The sequence below is a fragment of the Callospermophilus lateralis genome, chromosome X (genome assembly GCF_048772815.1).
Source record: "Callospermophilus lateralis isolate mCalLat2 chromosome X, mCalLat2.hap1, whole genome shotgun sequence".
Classification (NCBI taxonomy): domain Eukaryota; kingdom Metazoa; phylum Chordata; class Mammalia; order Rodentia; family Sciuridae; genus Callospermophilus; species Callospermophilus lateralis.
This window is the reverse complement of record NC_135325.1, coordinates 126,364,026-126,381,738: the sequence shown is the minus strand read 5'-3', so window position 1 is coordinate 126,381,738 and position 17,713 is coordinate 126,364,026. Positions and strand designations below refer to the sequence as shown.

At 37.8% G+C, this 17,713-nt stretch overlaps 1 protein-coding gene across 4 annotated transcripts in view; it reads left to right on the top strand.

Annotated features, from left to right (window-relative positions):
• Positions 1–17,713, top strand: part of F8 (coagulation factor VIII) — a 103,160-nt gene that overhangs the window by 81,237 nt on the left and 4,210 nt on the right. The gene's annotated exons all lie outside the window — the stretch shown is intronic.

Here is a 17,713-nt window from a genome sequence, read left to right as displayed (position 1 = left end):
GAAAAGTCAGGATGGGGGTAAGTAAAATAAGGGATTCTAAAATTCTCATGTAGAAGATATAAGTGTTGATTAACACTAAACCTTGATAATTTGATGCAACTTACAATTATCAGGGTAACCAGGAAGAAATAGAATATAAATAAAGTGTAGGATTCCCAAAAATGGGACTATAAAGGGATAAAATATACTCAATAAATCTAATGAAGTAAGCAAATAAAGAAACAAAATAGGCAGGAAAAATAGCAAGATAGGATGGCTGGTTTAAATGCAAAAGTAGCAGTAATTATTTATAACATGAATGAAGTAGATATTCCATTTAAGACATGACAATTGTCAGATTAATCAGAAGGAAAAAGCAATTCTATTCCTTTTACAAGAGACATATCTAAAACATTAGATATAGAAAAGTCAGGAAAATGAAGGTTAACCTAACTCACATTTCCTTTGAGTCTGACAGTACATGTGACAAGCTGAAGAGTGTTGGGAATTTGAATAGGTAGATATGAATACACTTAGGGACTAAGCCTGGGAAAGCTGTGTTTGTGGGCAGCACAGGATATGCAAAATTGGCTCTGCTGCTCTACAATCTTTGGGAGGCTTCTGAGTTTTGGATTCCCAGCAGACATTGGCAGCTGCCAGGCCTTATGGGTGTGTCGATCTAATCCCTTCAGAGAAGATTCCACCCAGCAAAGTCCCTAAGGTCTGATTACACCTAAGCCCTAAGCCCTAGCCCCAGGAACTCCCCTTATAGAACTCTGCAGCAATTCCACCCTGGAAGTGCACCAATCTGGTCTGTGAAGAAAAGGCTCCAAATGCCAGTACTTCCCACTCCATAGTACCTTATACTGGGAGAAGGGAAGCTGAGAGCTATTTCAGGCAGCCTCAGTCTTAGGCCACTCCAGCACCTTCCTATCACATTTTCTTTTTTCTTAATGAACTGTATTGTTACCATCTTTCAGAACTAATTGTTTTTTTTTTAATAACTCCTACCCTCACCAGTTTGTTGCAATTATTAGTGCTGTGGATGAAATAGTTTGCCGCAGTCTCTGGCTGGGCACAAATCACGAGTCTCCACACAGCTTTGTAGATTCAAAACAGCAATTCTTTATTCCCGATCTCACACCGGCCGTCTACAAACACATTCTGGGGGAATCCACGTTCTCTGCCCAAATCCACTCTCTCCCAAATCCACACTCTGCCCAAATCCACTCCACATGGGCTTCTGTCTCCCAAAATATACTGTCTGACCCTAAGAACTCAAGAGGAACTCAGCAGCAGGATACGCCCTATTCTAAAGGGGGAACACCCTAATCTCCTATTATGCTAAACTGCCCTATTCTAAAGGGGGAACACCCTACTCTCCTATTATGCTAAACTGCCCTATTCTAAAGGGGGTACACCCTACTCTCCTATTATGCTAAACCGCCCTGGTCCTTGAGCAAGGTCACCTTTCAGAAGTCCTTCCACTAGACAGCATGGGAGTAAGCTGGCAAGGAGATTGTCATACCTACTTGGCTGATGGCTCCCAGCATCTCCCCCCTTCTGATTAATTAAACAACAAGTAATGTGGCTTAAGGACCGTGCCTGGTAGGTTGTCCAGTTCAACATATGGCTCTTACCCGTCATTGGAAAACTGACCTTTAGGTGTCAGCCTCCTGTCTTAGGTTGATACCACTGCAACTGGATCATACCCGTCACTGACTACCGGTCCAGCATACAGCCATACTTGTGGATAGGTCTATGCACCAGTGGGGGGGTGAGGTTCTTTGCCTCACCTCTGTTGGCCCCCAAATTTGGCCTTGGTGCCAGTGGGGGAGTGAGGTTAATGTGGCTTAAGGACCATGCCTGGTAGGTTGTCCAATTCAACATATGGTTCTTACCCGTCATCGGAAAACTGACCTTTAGGCAACTGACCTTTAGGTGTCAGCCTCCTGTCTTAGGTTGATACCACTGCAATTGGATCATACCCGTCACTGACTACCGGTCCAGCATAGCCATTGGCCCCCAAATTTTAGACCATTACTAGCAGAAGGGAGGAGGATACAGAAATGCCACGACACCAAGCCAATTGACAGTTCCTTTGGAAAAATTGCATCATTGGTGACACCATCAGCAAAGATATGCCAGCATTACCACAATTAACATGTGGTGCGCTGGCAAGGAAATAAAAATTGCATCACTGGTGACACCATCAGCAAAGATATGCCAGCATTACCACAATTTGCTGCACTAAACGTAGTTACATAGTCCAGGCAAGTTCTGCAAGCGGTTCAAAGTGGAGGAATCTATCAATATGTTCGTCTCCTCCCAAAGTCCGTTGCCTCCCAAAGTAAGTTGACTCCTTGATTGAGCATACTTGTTGAGTTATATTCATTGGGATGAAGATAGGAATTCTGGCAATGATGCTAAAAAGACATTATCCTGAAAAGAATTATTAAATATAATGAAAAGGAAAGGTGAAAGTAAACAAACAGATCTGTTAACCTCCTTAAAAAGCAATTTTTAACAGCTTTTTACCTGATTTAAATTAGTAAACAAGCAGATCTGTTAACCACCTTTAAAAACAATCTTTAACAGCTGTTTACCTAATTTAAATTAAGCCATTTAAATCACGTGAATAAAAAAAATAATAATTTGGATCCATTTTTCATGAGCGCTCCTCATATATGAAATATGCACACACAGACATACAACACAAAACACAAATGTGCAAACAAACGTACAACACATAAGATAATAATAAAGGCCTTGTAGCTTTACCTAGGTGAAATCTCCATTGCAATGTTTAAAAACTCTATAGTCAAAAAATAAAACTGATCAAAAAAAAAAAAACATTAACCTAGGTTTGTATGAGCTCAAAAAATAAAAATAGAGCCTTATGATGTGGAAAAATGCAATAATAAAATAGATATTGAAAAAAGCATCCTGGTTAATCACAGTCGCAGATGTAAGAATGGCCAAGCTGGAGTTCTGGATATCAGCTGTTATGGATTTGAGTCAAATCATCTTCTTTTCGATCTGTAGAAATCGTTTTGGTTAGTCTTTCTGGAATCCAAATCGGCTGCTGTTCTCCCTGTGGAAACACGCAAACAGAGCCCCGACTCCAGACAATTACTGGGTCAGGACCTTTCCATTGTCCTGTTAGAATATCTTTCCAAAGAACTTTAGGCTTATGCACATTTTTTGGATACATATGCCTTTCCGCAGCACTAAGTCCTGATGAATCCAAATTTAAAAAGTTTAGAGTAAAAAGCGTTATTTTAAGTTTATCTTTGGGGGATATATACCCCTTTCCAATTCCCTCTTTTTGCTTTAATAAGTACGTTTTAATAGTTTGATGAGCTCTTTCAACTATGCCTTGTCCCTGTGGATTGTATGGAATTCCTGTTATATGAGTAATACCAAATGATGAGCAAAATTGTTTAAAAGAGGTAGAGGTATAGCCAGGACCGTTATCAGTTTTTAACTGTTTAGGAACGCCCACAGTGGCAAAATTTTGTAAGCAATGAGCTATAACATCTTTAGTTTTTTCCTCCGGCATGAAGGGAGCCCATCAAAAATCCGGAAGAAGTATCAACTGTAACATGTAAATATTTTAATTTTCCAAATTCTGGCAAGTGTGTGACGTCCATTTGCCAAATATGGTTAGGTATCAGTCCTCTAGGATTGACTCCAAGATTAACTTGTGGTAAAAAGGTCACACAATTTTGACATTGTTTTATTATATGTCTGGCTTGTTCCTTAGTTATTTTAAAATGCTTTTGTAAAGTATTAGCATTAACATGGAATTTTTTATGAAAATTCGTAGCTTCTTCTAGTGTAGAGAAAATATGTATGTCATGTGTAGTTTTATCTGCTAAATCATTGCCCAAACTAAGGGCTCCAGGCAATCCTGTATGTGCTCTAATATGTCCTATAAAGAATGGATCTTTTCTGTCCCAGATTAGACTTTGTATAGTGGAAAACAAAGAGAAAACAGTAGAGGAAGGGGAAATCCTACCAGCATCTTCAAGGGATACTATAGCATTAACTACATACTGACTATCAGAAAATAAATTAAATACATAATCTTTAAACATCACAAAAGCTTGTAATACTGCATTAAGCTCTACCTTTTGAGCTGATTGTTTGGGTACTAAAAAATGTAAAAGTTTGATCAGGGGTAACTACTGCTGCTGTACCATTATTTGACCCATCAGTGAATATATTTGGAGCATTCATGATAGGGGTTTTTCTTGTCATTTTTGGTAAAACTACAGGATGCTTAGACCAAAAAGACAACAAAGGATTAGATGGTAAGTGATTATCAAATGAAACATTAGATTTACACATGATTATTGCCCAAGTATTTAACTCATTAGCTAACTCATCAATTTGATCCATGGTATATGGAGTAATAATTTTATTGGGAGAAATTCCAACCACTCCCTTTGTTGCTTTTATTCCTTTGAGTATTAATTGTCCTACAGACTCAGGATACCTAGTAAGAATAGTGTTAGGAGAATAAGATAAATGTATCCACAATAATGGACCTTCTTGCCAAAATACTCCTGTAGGAATATTTTTTGTTGGTAGTACAATAAATAATAAAGGCAAACTTATATCAAGTCTATCCAAATGTATATTTTCCATATATGTTTCAATAATTTTTAATGCCTTTCTTGCTTTAGGAGTTAACATGCGAGGTGAGTTTGGATCTGATGGACCTTTTAGAATATCAAATAAAGGTCCCAACTCTCCTGTTGGTATGCCTAGATAAGGCCTTATCCAATTTATGTCTCCCAATAACTTTTGAAAGTCGTTAAGTGACTTGAGTTGATCTACTCGTATTTGAATTTTTGGTGGACGGACCATGGTTGAGGATAATAGAACTCCTAAATAATTAATTGGAAAATTTAATTGTACTTTATCTATTGCTATCTCTAGATTATAATTTTTTAATAAGTTTGTAAGTGTGGCATAACATTCCAGCAATATGTTTTTATCTTTATGTGCCAATAATACATCATCCATATAGTGAAATATTTGTAGTTCAGGATTTTGATTTCTAAGTGGCTGGATTGCTTTATTAACATAAATTTGACACATAGTTGGGCTCTTAGCCATCCCTTGAGGGAGTACTTTCCATTCATATCTCTGATCAGGACCTTCATGATTTAATGCAGGGATAGTAAATGCAAAACTAGGACTATCCTCGGGATGAATTGGAATTGAAAAAAAACAATCTTTAATATCTATGGCTAAAACATGCCAGGTTTTTGGCAAAGCAGACAATTGAGGAATCCCTGATTGAGCACGTCCCATAATAACCATTTCATTATTAATGGCTCTTAAATCTTGCAATAATCTCCATTTACCAGACTTCTTTTTGATGACAAAAATGGGAGTATTATGGGGAGATATGGAAGGTTGTATATGTCCTTCCGCTAATTGTTGTTTGACCAGGTCATGGGCTGCTTGTATCTTTTCTTTAGTCAGGGGCCACTGAGGAACCCACACTGGTCTTTCTGATTTCCAAGTAATTTTTATTGTCTCAGTGGCCCTTTCTGAAAATCCAACCCATGTCTGTCTGTTCCTTGATCTATTTGAATTGGTGCTGCTATACCTTGTCCTTGTTTTCCTAATCTTTTTTCTTTCCTAAAACCTTGTCTAGCCCTAGTAGTGGGCGCATTAGGATTGATGTTATTTGTTAACGTCAAACCTAATTGATCTAGGACATCTCGTCCCCATAAATTTATAGGAAGATGATCCAATACATATGACTGTATAGTTCCCTCACATCCTTCAGGATCCTTCCAATCTAATACCATTGCACTTCTATGGGGATTAGTAGCCACTCCTAGGCCTCGAAGCGTTTGAGTGGCTTGTTGTAATGGCCAGTGTTTTGGCCATTCCTGACTAGAGATGATGCTAAGGTCTGCACCTGTGTTCAGTAGCCCATTAAAGTCGTGTCCTTGAATATTTAGTTTTAACATTGGGCGAGAATCTAAATTTAAAGACAACATAGCCCAATCTACACCTGTGGAGCCTAATCCCCTGGAACCTCTTTTTACACTATGACTAGGAAATTTATTATGTAGGCTGGGTGTTATTAACAACTGTGCTATTCTGTCTCCAGGTGAAATTACTGATATACCTCTTGGAGAACTAGCTATAATTTTTATTTCACCTACATAATCGGGATCAATTACCCCAGGACTTATCATAAGTCCTTTTAATGTAGATGAACTATGTCCCAATAATAAGCCTACTGTCCCTTTTATTCCTGAAGGAATGATTTGAACTCCCATCTCTGGAGTTAGTACTGCTCTGGCAGAGGCGCAGGTGTCCAACCCTGTGCTCCCTTGGGTTTGTCTGATGAGGGATTTAATGGACAATGTGTCCTGGGCACTACTCTGATGGTGTTGCTGGGTTCCTCCACTGCCCCATATATTTGTGGTTGTGGGCCCCGGAGCATTGGGCCCGGCTGTCCGTTTTTTGGCAATGGAGCCTAATGCCTTTCTCCACGATATCGTGGGTAAATACCTGGTCCTTGTCCGTTTTTTGATAAGGGAGTACCCTCTATGGTGGTTTGAGAACGGCATTCATTAGCCCAATGTCTCCCTCTACGGCATCGTGGGCAAATACCCGGTATTCTATTTCTTTGATACCTAGTTTTGTTAAATCCTCCTCCTATGGGGCAACTTCTTTTAAAATATCCTGTTTGTTCACAATCATAGCATGTTTTTGGCCTGGCATCTAAAGCCTGTTGTACTGCAGCTGCCAAGACTTGCCCTTGTTCATTAATATCTCTACATAATTTAATATATGTGTTTAAATCTTCATGTCTCCATGGTCTAATAACCTCTCTGCAGCAACGATTTGCTTGGTCATAAGCCAGTTGTTTTATTAATGGCATTGCTTGTTCCGTATCCCCAAATATTTTGGCAGCCGTTTGAATTACCCTATCTACAAAGTCAGCGTAAGATTCATTAGCTCTCTGTATTACCTTAGATAGCTGACCTTGTAAATCTCCATGTCCTTGTAAAGTCTTCCATGCCCTAACTGCGTCTGCAGCAATTTGTGCATATATAGCAGGATCATATTCAATTTGTTTCCGCTGACCCTCATAAGGTCCTTTCCCTAGCAACATCTCTAGATTTCTTTGAGGGTAACCGGCTGCTGCATTTCACCTAGCTGTCTCTGCGCAAAATTCCTCATTGGCAACCTTCCATAACAAATATTGTCCTCCATTTAGCACAGATTTACACATGCTAGCCCAATCTGCTGGCATCGTGTCCAAGTTAGTAATGGACTCGACCATGCTTACCGTGAAGGGAGCTTGGGGACCATAGGTTGTTACAGCCTCCTTTAACTGCTTCACTGTTTTAAAATCTAAAACATGGTGAATTCGCTGCCCTCCTGCCTGCTCAAGTACAGGGCATGCTAATCTTCGAGGTCCTGTCTCAGGATCCCAATTATCAACTGCGGGGTTTGAGGGCCACTCAGCTGTCTCTATCGGTGGGGCTGTTGGTTGAATTAAACCCTCTTGTGATAAAACGGAGTTAGTAACAGCCTCCTGTTGTGGCCTTTTTCCTAACAACCCCTTTTCCTTTAAATTTTCTTCCTCTGTCTGACTAGCTCGAGAGACCTTCTCTTTTGCTTGATCTAAAATGTCTTTCTCCATGTTCTGAACCTCTAACAATTTACTTAACATCTTTTCAGTTTGTTTTAATCTACTATAAAGATAACGCAACCCAATAAGGTAACACAAAACGAAACCGAAACTGAATGAAACAAAAACAGAATAAAAAATCGTTGTATCAATTTTCTCTTCCTCAGGGCCGACAAACTTCAAGCCTTTAGTCAACCATTTTTTCCAGTTTGCCTGAGAAATTTCTAGGGATAGGCAGCTTGAAAGAAAAACAAAATAAATCAAAAGAAGAACACATTGTTTTTTGAAATGGTCATCCATTCTCTCACCTTCCCTCAGGGGCGAGCAATTTCACTTACCCCCAAGCTTCAGGCGTTCCGCGTACGAGCCACCAAATGCTGCAGTCTCTGGCTGGGCACAAATCACGAGTCTCCACACAGCTTTGTAGATTCAAAACAGCAATTCTTTATTCCTGATCTCACACCGGCCGTCTACAGACACGTTCTGGGGGAATCCACGTTCTCTGCCCAAATCCACACTCTGCCCAAATTCACTCTCTGCCCAAATCCACACTCTGCCCAAATCCACTCTCTGCCCAAATCCACACTCTGCCCAAATCCACTACTCTGCCCAAATCCACTACTCTGCCCAAATCCACTCCACATGGGCTTCTGTCTCCCAAAATATACTGTCTGACCCTAAGAACTCAAGAGGAACTCAGGCAGCAGGATACACCCTATTCTAAACGGGGAACACCCTAATCTCCTATTATGCTAAACTGGGAACACCCTAAACAGGGATCCGCCCTGGTCCTTGAGCAAGGTCACCTTTCAGAAGTCCTTCCACTAGACAGCATGGGAGTAAGCTGGCAAGGAGACTGTCATACCTACTTGGCTGATGGCTCCCAGCAATAGTTGACACCTGCTATTTGCTTTAATGCCAGATCTAGTTCATGGTTATTTGCTGTTTTTTCTGGTAGCAATTGTTAACCCTACCATTCCTGTTTTCATGGTAATTAGTATTGTATATGTTACAGTAGGCATCTAGTACTTATTTTAATGCTGTATATTGTTTGCATTGAGTGTTGCTATTATTTGTTTCCACCTTTTCTGTGAGGTGCTAGTAAATGACAGGGGCACTACAAGTTCACAAGGTAGAGACTCACCTACTGAACTAAACTCAGCCAAAAGACTGTGCACCTTGGTCCATATGCAAATTAATGACATTCATAGTTCAGCTATATTTTAATATAAAGAAGAGACAAAAGCCCAAACTCCTGACTAGGCTCCAAGTAGGAATGGCTAGGGATGGGCGGTCAGGTTCTACTTGTGTATGTGTATTACTACAGAAAAAAAGCAGAATTAATACTGACTGAGGATACCACACCTACGGGGCTGGGGTGGGGAGGTCTCAATCTATATCACTCTAGGACACATTGGCAAGAGAAAGCTGTGCCCTAAAAAGACCTATGTGTAAGATTGAAAGAGAAATCTTTCCAACTGATGCATAAACCCAACACAGAAATACAAAAAGTTTGGAAAAAACAAGGTAACCTGATACCTCCTAAAGTTCATCATTCATCAGCAACTGACCCCAAAGATATTGAAGTGAATGAATTATCAGATGAAGAATTCAAAATAATGACTATAAAAATGATCAGTGAATTCTAAGAGAACACAGAAAAACAACTGCATGAATTAAGGAAGTCAGTACAGGATATCAGTGAAAAATTCAATAAGGAGATAAACACATTAAAAAACAAACAAACAAAAATCATGGAAATGAAGACACAATAAATAAAATAAAATGTTCTGTTTAAAGTCTCTTTTATAGAGAAGGCTTTGCTGAAGACAAAATATCAGAGCCAAAAGAAAAAGTGGCCAACCGTGAACATTCAGACAGTATTAAAGAAAAATTTTCTAACAGTATATTGAACAATTTCTCTGTGTTTTCATCAAGCTCATTGAGTTCCCTTAAAACAGCTGTTTTCAATTCTCTGAGAGTTCTTTCATAGTGGTTACTAGTCAGCTGACTCCATTGTTCTCGGCCTAAGGTAAGGCAGAACATCATGGCAGAAGGACATGGCAGAGGAGTGCTACTCTGCTCATGTTGACCAGGGAGCAGAGAGAGAAAGGGTATTCTAGGGAATGTCCCCAGTGACTCACCTTCTCCAGCTGTGCCCTGCCTGCCTATAGTTACCACCCAGTTAGTCCATTCAAACTAGGGTGGACTAATTAGAGTATAGCTTTCATAATCCAGTCATTTCACCTGTGAATATCCTCGTATCAACAGAGGAGCTTTTGGGAGATCTCTCATATCCAAAACATGAAAGAAGGCATTAATAGCACAGTGGATCAGACAAAAGAGATATTAGTAAGCTCCAAAACAGACTATTTGAAAATATAGAGTTGGGGGAGAAAAAAAGAATGAAGGGAATTGAAGAAAGATTACAGAAACTTTGGGAAAGTCTTAAAAGAGCAATACTCAGGTTATTGAAGTTCAAGAGGGGCCTGAGAACATTAAAGGGGTAGAAAACATATGCAAAGAAATAATAACATAGCAGACCAATGATACAGAATAAAGACACATAAATACAGTTATCTCACAGTAGACAAAGGCACCATAAATATATATTGGAGGAAGGTAGCCTCTTCAACAAATGGCACTGGAAAACTGAAAATCCATATGTAGTAAAATGAAATTAGACCCTATCTCTCACCCTGTGCAAAACTCAACTCAAAGTGGATCAAAGACTTAGGCACTATAATAGGGAACCTGCACCTAATAGAAGAAAAAGTAGGCTCCAATCTTCATCATGTCAGATGAAGGACCTGACTTCCTTAACAAGACTCCTGAAGCACAAAAAGTAAAATTAAGAATCAATAAGTGGGATGGATTCAAACTAAAACTCTTTTTCTCAGCAAAGGAAACAATCAATAACATGAAGAGAGAGCCTACAGAATGGTAGGATATCTTTACCATATGCACCTCAGAGCACTAATCTCCAGGATATATAAAGAATACAAAAAAAAAAAAACACCCAAAAAATCCATAAATTGGCTAAGGAACTGAATAGACACTTCACAGGAGAAGAAATACAATCAAGCAACAAACATGAAAAAATGTTCATCATCTCTAGCAACTAGAGAAATGCAAATCAAAACTACTCTATGATTCCATCTCACTGCAGTCAGAGTGGCAATTATCAAGAATACAAGCAATAATAAGTGTTGGTGAAGATGTGGAAAGAAAGGCACACTCATACATTGCTGCTGAGACTGCAAATTGGTGCAACCACTATGGAAGGCAGTATAAAGATTCATCAGAAAACTTGGAATGGAACCACCATTTGACCCAGCCATCCCTTTCCTTGGTCTATACCCAAAGGACTTAAAATCAGGATACTACAGTGACACAGCCACATCAATTTTTATAGCAGCACAATTCACAAGAGCTTAACTATGGAACCAACCTAGATGCCCTTCAACAATGAATTGATAAAGAAAATGTGGTACATATACACAATGAAATATTACTCAGCCTTAAAGAAGAATAAAATTATGGCATTTGCAGAACTAGAGAATATCATGCTAAGTAAAATAAGACAATGAAATAAAACAGTTAAATGTTTTCTCTGATAACTGGATGCTGATCCATAGTAGGGCAGAGGTGTGTGGAAGAAGAAGAAACTTTGGTTTGTTTAAAGGGGAGTCAGGGGAGGGGTGGGATTATGGGGATGGCAAGGATGGTAGAAAGAGACAGACATTATCACCCTATATACATGTATGATCACACTACTGGAGTGACTCTGCCCCCCGTACATCCAGAGGAAGGAGAAGTTGTGCTCCATTTGTGTACACTATGTCAAGATACATTCTATTGTCATGTATAACTAATTAGAGCAAATTTTAAAAGTTTATAAAAGAGAGAAAGAAAAGGAAATAATAACATAAAACTTCCCAAAACTAGAGAAGAATACAAATCTACAAGTACAAGAAGGTCAACAGTGAAGAGTCAGATTTAACTCACCAAATCCATCCCAAGAAATAGTCAAGCTCTCAAAGGTAAAATATAAAGAGAAGATTCTCAAGGTTTCAAAAGAAAAGAAACAAATAATATACAAGGTTTTACCAATTTGCCTGATAATAAACTTCTCAGTACACATATATATTGGAAAAGAAGAAAGGCTGGAAAACAATGAGCTAAGGTACATTTCAAGACACTGGGACAATAGCAAAGGAAAGAATAATCAAGGAAATAGCCAAGATTTAAAGTTAATAAAGTAAATATATATATGTATATATACACAATAAAGAAAATGAACAAAACCAAAGGTTGGTTCCTTGAAAATTGACAAACATCTGAGAACACTGATCAAGATTAAATAGTACAAATAGTCAATATCAGAAATAAAAGAAGAGACATCAATAAAGATCCTGAAGTAATAAATTGGAATCTATTAATCTTATAATGGTAAACTTGAAAATTTATAAAATTGATTATAGTAATTATAACTTTCTGAAGAATGAATAGAAAACCTTGAAACGCCTATTACATTTGATGATTTCAATTGGTATTCAAATATCTTCCCACAAAGAAAACTCCAGATACAAATGGTATTCAAAATGTTCTACCAAAAATTCAAGAGAGAAATCATGTGAATTTCACAAAGATTATTCCAAAAGATGGAAAAATATGAGACATTATTCAACTCTCTTATGATTTTAGCATAACCTTGACAACAAAACTCAATGAGGACAATATTAGAAAGGAACACAGTTGGCCTATATTATTCCTGAACATTGTTAGTCAGCTTTTCACCTGAATTAAAGAACTTGTAGGAAGGAAAAGGCTGGAGTGCTAATTTGGATCTGGAATGTCTTCCAAAGGCCCATGGGGAAAAGCCTTGGTCCACAGCTTGGTGTTACTAGAAAGTGGTGGAAACTTTAAGAGGTGGGGCCCCGTAGGAGGTATTTATATCGCTGGGGGCATAGGGAACTTGCAAAGAGCTTCTCCCATTCCATAGGCTGTCTCTTCATGCTCTTGTTTCCTTTGCTGTGCAAAAGCTTTTCTGTTGATGCCATCCTGTTTATTAATTCTTAGTTTCATCTCCTGATCTTTAGGCATCTTACTGAAGAAATTGATACCTGTGTGTTGGAGTGTTCATGCTGTGTTTTTGTCTACCAGGTGCATAGTTTCTGATCTAATTCCTAGGTCTTTGATACACTGTCAGTTGACTTTTATGTATGGTGAGAAAAAGAGATCTAGTTTCATTCTTCTATATATGAATATCTGGTTTTCCCAACACCATTTGTTAAAAAGATTTTCTTGTCTAGTGTGTATTTTTGGTACCTTTGGCATCAATCAGATGACTATAAGGATGTGGGTTTGTCTCTTGTCTTCTATTTCATCCCATTGGTCTTCATGTCTGTTATTGTGATAACACAGTGCCATTTTTGTTACTATAGCTCTGTGGTGTAATTTGAGACCACATATTGGGACTCTTCCAGCACCATTCTTCTTGCTCAGAATTGTTTTGGATATTCTGGGTCTCTAGTTCTTCTGAATGAATTTTAGGACAGTTTTTTTTCTATTCTGTAAAGAATATAGATGGAGGTCACACTGGATCTATATATTACTTTTGGTAGTATGGTCATTTGGACAATATTAATTCTGCCTGTGTAAGAACATAGGAGATATTTCTATTTTCTAGTGTCTTCTTTAATTCCTTTTTTCAGTGTTCTATAATTTTCATTGTAGAGATCTTTCACCTCCTTGGTTGGACTCATTTGTAGGTATTTTTGAGGCTATTGTGAATGGAATTGTTTTCCTAATCTCTTTCAGCAAATTCATTATTGGTGAATTGAAAACCTATTGTTTTTTATATGTTGCTTTGTACTATCCTGCTACTCTGCTGAATTTATTAGCTCTAGCAGTCTTCTGATGGAGTTTTTGGCTCTTTTAACTATAGGATCATACCCTCTGCAAATAGTGATAATTGGACATCTCCCTTTCCTGTTTATATCCCTTTTATTTCATTCTGATGGCTGTGGCTAAAATTTCAAGTTCTATGATCAGTAGGAATGATGAGAGTGGACATCCTTGTCTTGCTTCTGATTTTAGAGGAAGTGCTTTCAGTTTTTCCCCATTCACTATGGTGTTAGCTTTGGGTTAGTCATATATAGCCTTTATGATGTTGAGGTAAGTTCTTTTCGAGTTCATATACCTTGCCTTCAGTGCCTAAAATCCTGTTTTCTATGTGAACTAATGTATTGATGAGACTTTCAATTGAATTTATATTTGATTCATTCTGTCTTTCATTTCCAGAATTTCAGTTTGGTTCTTTTTTTTTAAGAATCTTTATCTCTTTATTAAAATGCTCTCACTTCCTGTATTCTCTCTCAGTTCATTCCTTTTTTTCCTCCAGTTCATTGATCACTTCAACCATCAGCTTTTTTAATTCTTTGGAATTTGTTGAGGGGTTATAGGCTTCAGTTAATAGTAAGTCTCAGGCTAGGAATATATCTTTGCTTTCATATATCTAATCTGCATCACCAAAGTGTTAATTCCAACTACTAGTAATTCATTGAAAGGAGACAGTAACTGCTAGTAACCATGGTTATTTATGATCAAACCAGATATCAACATATACTATACAAGTTATTGTTACTGATGTCAACAACTCTGTTGACCAAAGAGGAACATCAGTGAGAGTTCATTTAGAACCAGATGAGGTTAAGAATTAATGAAAGTATACTAAATTGCATTGGAAGAAGGGATACAAATAGAAAAACTAAGACATAAAGAAAATGGAGTGAAAAAATGAAAAGGTAGAGGAGAGAAGGGAGAAAGAAGTTAAAATGTGGTGAGTATAAACGATGAAGGAGAGGGGAAGGGAATAGAGATGGAAGAGAATAGAGGTATTGAGAGAATATTCAATTAATTGACAAAATATATAAAATTAAGTATAGTTTTGAAAAAAACATAAATTGTGGGGGGACACTAGGAATTGGTTAATATGCAGTTGATGCAATATCTGTCCTATACAAATGTGGTTTTTTGTTTTGTTTTCTTGCTGAGGTTTTTGAAATAGAAGTATTTGATTTTAGAATCTACTAGGAGGAAACTTTTATATTGCAGGGTTCCTGGTGCTTATTTGTCCTCAACTCTGACCCAAACTAGTTGAATTTGTTAGGATAGTCTCTACCTTGAGCTTCATGTTCTCCTTGCCTTACAGACTCTATGGTACCTCTCCTTCTGAGACCCTCAGTCCCTCAACTGGGTGTGCTGGGGGAAGGTATGTAGGATTCTAAGGTGATACTCCAGCCCCTTCTGGGATTGGATAAAGTGGATTGAGAGACCTTATTTTCCACCTGACCCTGATCACCCCAGTCTGTCCCCCCCCATGAGTCACAGTACTTATACCAGATTTCAGACCTTCAGATGCTAATGAATGTGTCCTTTGCTCTTCTCTGCTCTGGAGGCTGAAATGAATCTGGTGCTGTGGCTGCCCTGACTATCTCCCCAGTCTCTGTTACAGTCTCTTATTATAAATCCACATCAACTCAAGGCATTAGCCCTTATAAACCCAGGGAATATTAGAGCCTCAGTGGCTGATTGGGTATTCAAAACAGAAGTGTACCAAAAACCAGTCAAAAAATTTAAAAAAGAAAGTGATAAAAAAATAGAGAGTACAATATGAAAAACAAAGGTAACCTGAAGCAACTTTTAGTCTGCTACTTAGAAACTCCAAACAAAGGGTCTTTTTAAGCTATCTTTATCCATGTATGTTGGGTGCCAGTTGGGCTTTCTCCAACTGGTTCAGCCTGCTATTTCTGAGTTTGTTTACTCTCTGATTGCAACTGTGCCGGAGAGTGGCATCTGCCTATCTTAATAGAGAAATTCTTTTGTCTTATTGGAGGGGTGTTTCCCCTCCCCCACCTAGCCACTGCTTACCAGATGCTGCCACCTTCTGTTGCTTTTATGAATTATACTTCTATTCTAGAAAAAAACATCTTTGGTTTTCACCTGATTGTTCTCTGGGTTGCCTACTGGTGTTTTCCTACAGTCTTCATACCTCAGTTTGCTGCTGTAGAATTACTGTTTTAATTCACTCTTGGAGGCCTGTTACAATACTATGGATTTCTCTGATCTGCCATCTTTGATCCTCTCAACATCTGTTCTTATTTTTAAAAATTAGTAAACTAAAAATAAAGAAAAATTAGAAGAATTAACAGAAGAAAAATTATTTGATCAGATAAAACAAATATTGTATTTTATGGTGAAACACAGAAAGATTTGTCTTGGAGACTGAGACTAAGACCAGTATGCCCACAGTACCAGTTATCTGTTTTATTTCTGAATAACAAACTACCCCAAACATGCTTATAATTTTGTGGATCAGGAGATTGTGAAGGATTTGGCTGGCTCTTCCTATAACTTTTATTTCTTTTTATTACTGCACTGCTTAGACCATCCAATATAGTTTTTTACAAAACTGTATATGACAGATTAAAGATGACTATTTATTTATTTACTAATTATTGTACACTGTCTTGGTTTGTCTCTGATCCATGTAGTATCAGTGGGGATGGATGGATGGATGGATCCACTTCTTTACTCATATGTCTAGTGCCTTGGTTTTCCTTGACCTTTCTAACCACATGGTATCTTATCCTTTTGACCCTTAGCCACATGTCTTTATTCTCTTACAACATCTTAGAATTGTCTGTCTTCTTACATAAGAACTAGATTCCAAGACATCAGCATGGAAGCTTCCAGTGCATTTTAAAGATCAGGCCCAGAACTAATCTAGTATCACTTCTGTCATACTCCAATGATTCAGAGAGCCAATGGCCAGCCCAAATTTAGAATGAAACCAAATAGACACACTTTTCCACAAGAGGAATATAAAAGAATTCATACTAGTTCTTAATCCGCCATATCCACTTTTGTTAAAAGTATGTATTGGATTCCCTAAGCAGTACAGTGAGGTAGGTAAAAGAAACAAAATGTGTAGAAAAGATAAAACAAATGTATTGTATGTAGACGATATGGTGGCATTCAGAGAAAATCCCAAAGAATCTATATATAAATTATCAGAATTAAAGGAATTTTCCAAGCTCATTGAAAACAAAATACATACAAAAAATAATTGTATTTATATATGCCAGAAACAAATAGTTTGGAAAAATAGTTTAAAATAGCATATAAAAATTGCAAGTACTGAGTTGTCCATTCCTGTCAGATACTGACAGCTACCTAAATATTTCACGTCTTCAAAAAACCACACGCACACACACACACACTTTAAAATTTGGAATAAACTCACCCATAACTCACCTACAGAATAAGAAGAAGACAAAGAATACTGTGAGTGTCCATTTATAAGTAGGAAATAAACTTTATAAAGGTAACAGACCTGGCTTCAGAGTTTGTTCTTAAGAGAGCCTAGGAGAGACTGCAAAAAAGAGAAGAGGTCATTATGGGGCCTAGTAGTGGTAGGACAAGATAAAATCACTTCTAAAAAGAAAAATTCCTCATCTGAGTGATTAAATACTCTGAGACCTGCATTGGTTTCTGGAGAACTGTAAGGAAAGGGAGTGAAAATGTATGGGACTAGAGATGCTGAATGAAAGAAATGGTGGAAATTAAGTCTCCTATAAAACAGAAATGGATTACTAAATCATATGACACACAAACCTCTTCCACTCCCATTTATTAAATAAATTATAGTGGTCAGTAGAGAGTACTTCTGGATTAAGAAACCTAGTAAGCTTCCCAAACCTCTTACCTTTGCCTACATAAAATCACCTTTTATTGTTGAAACAAGAAAACAGAAGGGATTTGTAAATACACAGAAAAGGGTATATGAGATAGTTTGTATTACTGTATTGCTCTTGACTTTTTACTTCCTCTTTTCTTACAAAAACCTCACTGACTTTGGGCAGAGCCATATGACTCAACTTGACCAGTAACTAGCATGTGAGTGGACATGACAAATGCTTTAAATGTGATGGTATGTTTCACTCAGTCCCTCGTGCCAAACTTTGGGTCTCTAGACCTATGAGAGAATAAACT